Here is a 6,838-nt window from a genome sequence, read left to right as displayed (position 1 = left end):
GGAATAAATAGCATATTTTCTAACATATTTAAAGACTTAATAGCCAATTGTACATCTGGGAAAGTATTTCTGTGAGGCACAAAATAATATAATCCCGGCTAAAGTTTTTAGATGCTCTAAGTATAATTATGGACAGAGCTTAGAAATAGGCGAAATCATTGTTAGTAAAATCATCAGAAATCTCAATTTTCTTCAGGAGTTTTTTGTCAAGATTTGGATTGTCAGTAATTAAAGATGGAAATTATAAGTGAGTACTTAAAGTATAGATAGCTTTTCTCTGTTTTTGACCGGAAAAACGATCCATATAACTTAGATTCTAAGCACATAGAAAACAAGGCTGACTGTAATCCCAGCACTTTGAGAGACCAAGGCGGGTGGATCATTTGAGGTCAGGAGTTCAAGACCAGCCTGGCCACCATGGTGAGTCAGGAGTTTTTCCTGCAAATGGGTTCGTGGTCTCAGTAGCTTCGAAGAATGAAGCTGTGGACCTTCAACGTGAGTGTTACAGCTCAAAAAGAGTCCACAGACCAGGAGAGTGAGCAGCAGTGCAGTTTATTGAACAAAATGAAAGGAAAACTTCCACGTGGTGGAAGGGTACTTGGAAGGGTTGCCATAGCTGGCTCGGGTGACTAGGGCTTATATCCCTGTGTTACCTCCTCCCCTTTCTTTCTTTTTGTCCATTGAGAGTGGTTCTTTTTTCAATCCTCCCTTGGAGTGGTTAATTTTGAATCCTTCACTCGATTGGTTAAGAACTCAAAACCCTGAGTCACAGGGGTCTTCTGTCAAAGACCCCAAACCGGCCCAGGAAGTCCCACTAACTCTGCCCCTCAATGGTGAAACCCTGTCTGTACTAAAAATACAAAAATTAGCTGGGCGTAGCGGTACATGCCTTTACCTCCAGCTAATCAGAAAGCTGAGGCATGAGAATTGCTTGAAGCTGGGAGGTAGAGGTAGCAGTGAGCCAAGATCACACCACTGCACTCCAGCCTGGGCAACACAGTGACACTTTGTCTCTAAAAAAAACAAAGCAAACAATAATAACAACAACAACAACAACAAAAACAAAGGTGACATTTTTATATTTAAAAAAATCTTAAAATGTAAAAATCTTCAAAATCAAATTTTTGCCCATATGGAAGGCCATACCAAATTGCTTATACTACCACAGGATATTTGGAAGTAGATTCAAACCCAAATATTGTAAAATAATTTTAGTTCTGTTTAAATGCTGATGAAAACCTTGGAGTTCTGCAACACAAAATAAATAACTAGTGTTAGTAGATTCAAAAATGGGGTCAAGATTATTGACTTTGGAATCAGATAACTTGAGTTTGAGACCTTGCTTCACCCAGCTTCTACCCTCCCATGACCTTGTGCTAGTTAGAGATAGTAATACCTACTTCACCAGGATGATATGAGGATAAACAGAATAACATGCTAAGCACTTAGCACGGAGCAAGGCATTAGTAGGTATTCCATAGGTAGTCACTGTTATTTCTCTGTAAAAAATAAAAAATAAAAAATAAAAAAAACAAAGAAAATGGTTAGAGAAAAATGTTGATCTTGCCTGACCTTGGAGGGTCAAGATTATAATGTTAAAATACAAAGAATCTGTAGAATATGTTTTTAAAGGACAATTCAAGTATTAATAGATAATAGTAATATAGATAATAAATAATCGAAATAATAGTTTTGGATTTCAAATAAGTAATCTATTAATTGGACTGTTCTCACTCAGGACATCTTATCTGCATAATAGGATGTGTGTGTTCCCCATCTGCTCCTGTCTGGGAGGCAGAGATCCAGTCACCTAAAAGCTATACCACATCACTTAGGTGTAGATTAAAAAGCTAAAGGAATAAGGAACGTCCTGGCTTGATGACATTTTAAAATGTGAATTTGCTCTTTCAAAAGGTCATTACTGTCCATTGTTTCTCAAAGTGGTGTGATAGAAATTTAAAGGAGTGTCCAGAGCATGCCTAATGTAATGCCCTGATTCATAGGTGTGGCTTTTCTTTTATATTAAGGCCAAAATGTTTCCTATGGGACTATACATCTCTGAAATGACAGTGAAAGGCTTCTAGAGAGTGATTCCACACACGGTAAATACTGCTTTTGCTTTACTGGTGCTCAGGCAGGTTTGTAAGACTTGGAGAGGTGATTAAGTCCAGGACCTACAGTGCTGATCTGCACTCCAAGTGGGTCAGAACATACAGGAAGGCTGGTTTGTGGTTTTCCTCCATGCTGTAGACAATGGGTGCCTAACTAAACTTTGCTTTGACTTCTTTGACAGTTCTTCATGTTTCCTATTTAGGGAAGTCACTGTTCACAAACAGACTCACTCTGGCCCCTGAGATAGAAGGGACCAGGATAGAGAGCAAAGGAGGAAGGGAGTCAAAGGCTGGGAAGAGCAGAGGCTAAGAGATAGATCTGGAGAAGATATTGATGACCGCTTAGCAATGAACTTTTTTTGTTGTTGTTGTTTTGTTTTTTTGAGCTGGAGTCTCGCTCTGTCACCCAGGCTGGAATGCAGTGGTGTGATCTTGGCTCACTGCAAGCTCAGCTTCCCAGGTTCATGCCGTTCTCCTGCCTCAGCCTCCCGAGTAGCTGGGACTACAGGTGCCCACCACCAAGCCCAGCTAATTTTTTGTAATTTTAGTAGAGAGGGGGTTTCACCGTGTTAGCCAGGATGGTCTCGATCTCCTGACCTTGTGATCCATCCACCACAGGCTCCCAAAGTGCTGGGATTACAGACGTGAGCCACCACGCATAGCCCCAGCAATGAACTGTTTTGATGTTTTGATAAGGTATCATTTGTTTGAAATTCTAGGCAAGTCATCACTAAATTTTACTGGTTGTATTTGTCCATTTTACAACCCTGTTTTGAAACATACTGAGCTAGTGTGTCATTCATTGTCCATTCAATCAGAAGAAAAGAACCACTTTATCAAGGGCTTTATTGCTGGGGTCTGTTCTTATGCAACTGTGGAGCTGGTTAAACCATCTCTGTGAGGCTGTTGCCCTCACATCAGATGCTGGAACTTGCAGTCTACAGGCTGGGAGTCAGGAAGGACACTATAACTAAAATAGAGCTCACCTGATCACTTACGTAAGCTTCTGCCCTGATGTGGCAAGATTATGTAAAATAATCGACATCCATGTGACTCAGAATATATTTGTATTTTCAGATTGTCAACACAGGTTTTTTAATTAAACAGATTTAAACTACTAAGAGTTAGCTTCAAATCCTTAGAGACTTGTGAACTTCCAGTTTAAGAAACCCTCAGTTAAGAAACATTGTTATAAATGGAAAAAGAGTCAGACAGACTGGATTCAAATCCTGTCTCAACTACTTATTAGTTGTGATCTGACATGTTCTTAAAATCTCTACATCTCTATTTCCTCATAAAAAAATAGATAGTAATGCACATATATAAGGCATTGGTTGGAAAAATTCAATGATGAATTCACTAATTCAGTAAATACTTATTGAGAATTTACAATGTGCCAAGACTGCTTCTAGCCCATGGATATATAACAATGAACAAAAGGGGGTAAAAGTCCAGTAAGTGAAGACAGACAAAATACATACATACATACACACACACACACACACACACACACACACACACACACACACACACATACATACATAATGCCTGGTGGTGATGTGGACTAGGAAGAAAAAAAGCAGGGCCAGGAGACAGGATAAATGGCAAGGTGGTATTTTATAAATGGCAGGTAAGGAGGCTGTGTCAGCTATCAATGGCTGAGTAAAAAATTACCCCAGAAATTATTAGCTTAAAACAATATATATTAATTATCTCACAGTTCCTGTGGATCAAGAATCTGGACAATGATTAGCTTCAGGATATCTCATAAGGTTGCAATCAAGGAGTTGGCAAGGGCTGAAGTCTTATCTGAAGGCCCAAGTGGGGAAAGCTCCACTTACAAGCTCCCTTATGTGGTGGTTGACTAGATTTGATGCCTTGAGAGCTGGTAGACTGAGGGCCTCAGGCCTGTGGCCAGACTGTTGGCCGGAGGCTGCATTCGGCTTCTTGCCACATGGGCCTCTCCAACATGGCAGCTTATCTCATCAAAGCTTGCAAAAGAGACACCCTGCCACCATGGAAGAAGTAATAATCTTTATAACCGAATTATTTATGTGACAACCCCCCAGTGTTGCTATCTGCTATTGGTTAAAAGCAAATTATTCCAGGAGAGATAATTATGAATACCAAGAAGTGGGTCTCTGTAGACATGAGCTTAGAGGCTGCTTGCCACAGAGGGTCTCCTTATAGAGAAAATATTTATTTCTCTCTTAAATGAATACCAAATTAATTGGAAGAGTAAGACTTATGTATAACCCAGGGAAGAGTTTTCTGTGGAAGAGGAAATAGTAAGTGCAAAGAATTGGAGGTGAGAGTGTCCTTGATGTGTCCAAGGGTCAGGATGAAAACCAGAGTTGCTAAAGAAGCAGGGGAGAGGCAGAGGGTGAAAGAAGTTCAAGAAGTTAGAAAGGCTAATTCATGCAGGGTCTTGAAGGTCATGGAAAAATGTTTGGATGAGATTCTTAATTTATTCTGAATGAGATAAGAAGTCATTAGAAGACCTGAAGGAGTGGAGTCACAGAGAGTATTTGTCTCTGAAAAGGATCTGGCTGCTGTGGGGATGGTGGTGGGGAAATAAAATTAAAATAAGGGTCACCGGGTGACAGGCTGAGGCAATGGTCCTGGTGAGTGATGAGGGTTGTTTGCAGGGTGGTGGTAATAGTCACTGAAAAATAGAAAGCATACAATCATTGTCAATCATAGTATTATTACTGCCTTTGTTTCTTAGATCCATGAATCTCAAATAATTATGGGTGTGAGTATTGCCTGAGTAATTTGTTTTAAATATAGATATGAGGCTCTCCCTCCAGGGCAATGACTTAGTATGTTTTGAGGGCAGGGTGGTATAACATAAATCTGCATTTTAAAGACTTAATTGATTATTCTGTTGTGGGTTCTTCGTGGCTATATGATAAGAAACATTACCTTTCTTCTTATTTTTTATAAAACACAAAGTAAATGTGATATGAAGAATGCCCCCAACTGCAACATACACACTCACACAAACACTGGAATTCCTGAATTCATTCTTTAGTGAAGTCTGACATGCTCTTGGGAACAAGGGTGATTCTGCTGTGAAGCATATAGGGACAGGGCAATAGAGCGAAGTACTTTCCCAACAGTCATTCCTATACTCAAGTTCCCATGAGGAGAGAACAGAGTGGTGGGGATGTATTTTTTTTTTCTTTTCCTTTTTTCAAACCTAATTTCTCCAGGTAACTCTCTAAATTCAGAACGATAGATAGATGTGTCTCTGTTTTCATCAAACTTACTGGGTGCCTTAAAAGGAAAGATGTTGCATAAATTATCAGTACAGGTATTAGAAACTAAAGTTATGTTTCTCTCATGCAATCTTGACAATCACAGCAGATTGTGTTTGACGTGTCATTAATGACACAAGAGTTAGAAAAATGACTTAGTTTTGTGAAAAACTAGGCATGTTACTTGGATAACTCGTGTTTACTGTTAAAATGTAAAGTCATGTTCAGTAAAGCCAGTGATCTTTGTGTATGGCTGTGTGTGTGTGTGTGTGTGTGTGTGCGCGCGCGCGCATGCATATGTGTGTTTAGGGGCAGCCTTGGTTATTGAAATGATAGTATGTCACTTAGTTCAAGAACACATGATCCTTTAGAAATTGTGAGATTAGACATCATGTCTCTTTTTCTTAGTCCACCCCCATTTAATATGTTATATTTACATTTTCCTTTGTAATTAAAAATATTATGGATAAGAAGTCTCTCTTACCTATTCCAGAATCCATGCCCCTTCATTAGAGTTAAGCAATATTAACTCTTATGTATCCTTCTAGAAATGTTCCATGTATATGCTCAGATCCTTTTGTTTATCCAAATGGAACCATGCTAAGTGTACCATTCTATACCATGCATTTTCTCTGTTAGCTTTTTCTTTAAATAATTAAATCCATTTTTTATTTGAATAATACAATACATTGTAAAAAGATTCAAACACGACAAAAGAGAAGACAGTGTAAAATAAGTCTTCCTCCTAACCAGTTATCCTGAACCCCTCAGTTACTCTCCCCAGAAAAACCCCTTTTTATTCATTTCTCATGTATCCTTCTAGAGATGGTCTATGCATATACATGCATAGAGATGCATGTATCTATGTCATCCTTTGTAGTGCTATATTGTGAAAATCACTTAGTACTTCTGGGCATCTAGATAGAAGACAAATTATTCGTAAGCAAATATGAGGCACCTCTCTGCCTACTCTAAAAGAGAAATACTGACTGTAGGTTTAGAGAAACTGAAGATCAAACAAAAACTAAAGCATATGAGCTCCCTAGACATACGCAAGAAGGGGAGGAAAGTTTTTCATTTAGAAGAAGCTTGGCTTGAAGAAATGGAAATGAAGGGAGCTCTCTATGACCTCAGCCTGGGCCAGAAACAGATTAAGATGCAGAAAACAGTCTGACATTGAGATTCTAGAACAAAAATAGACTGGCATCCAGTAACTGGATATGAAAGTCTGGTGTCCTAAGGTGGCTCCATCTGACTTTGACTGTCATTAACATTGATATGCTTTTGGTCTCCAAACAGCTGGATGGCAATTTTTCTAAATGTAATAAAAACTTGACCGATCTTAAATGAAATAAAAACAATTTTATTACCACTTGTAAGATTCTTAATGAGAAGTAAATGTAGGTCCTTAATGTTGACATTGCTTCAAGAAATAGTCTTTAAAACCTTAGATGGTCAAAGTGAAGG

Source organism: Rhinopithecus roxellana, chromosome 18, assembly GCF_007565055.1.
Source record: "Rhinopithecus roxellana isolate Shanxi Qingling chromosome 18, ASM756505v1, whole genome shotgun sequence".
NCBI lineage: Eukaryota > Metazoa > Chordata > Mammalia > Primates > Cercopithecidae > Rhinopithecus > Rhinopithecus roxellana.
This window is presented reverse-complemented; position numbering follows the sequence as displayed.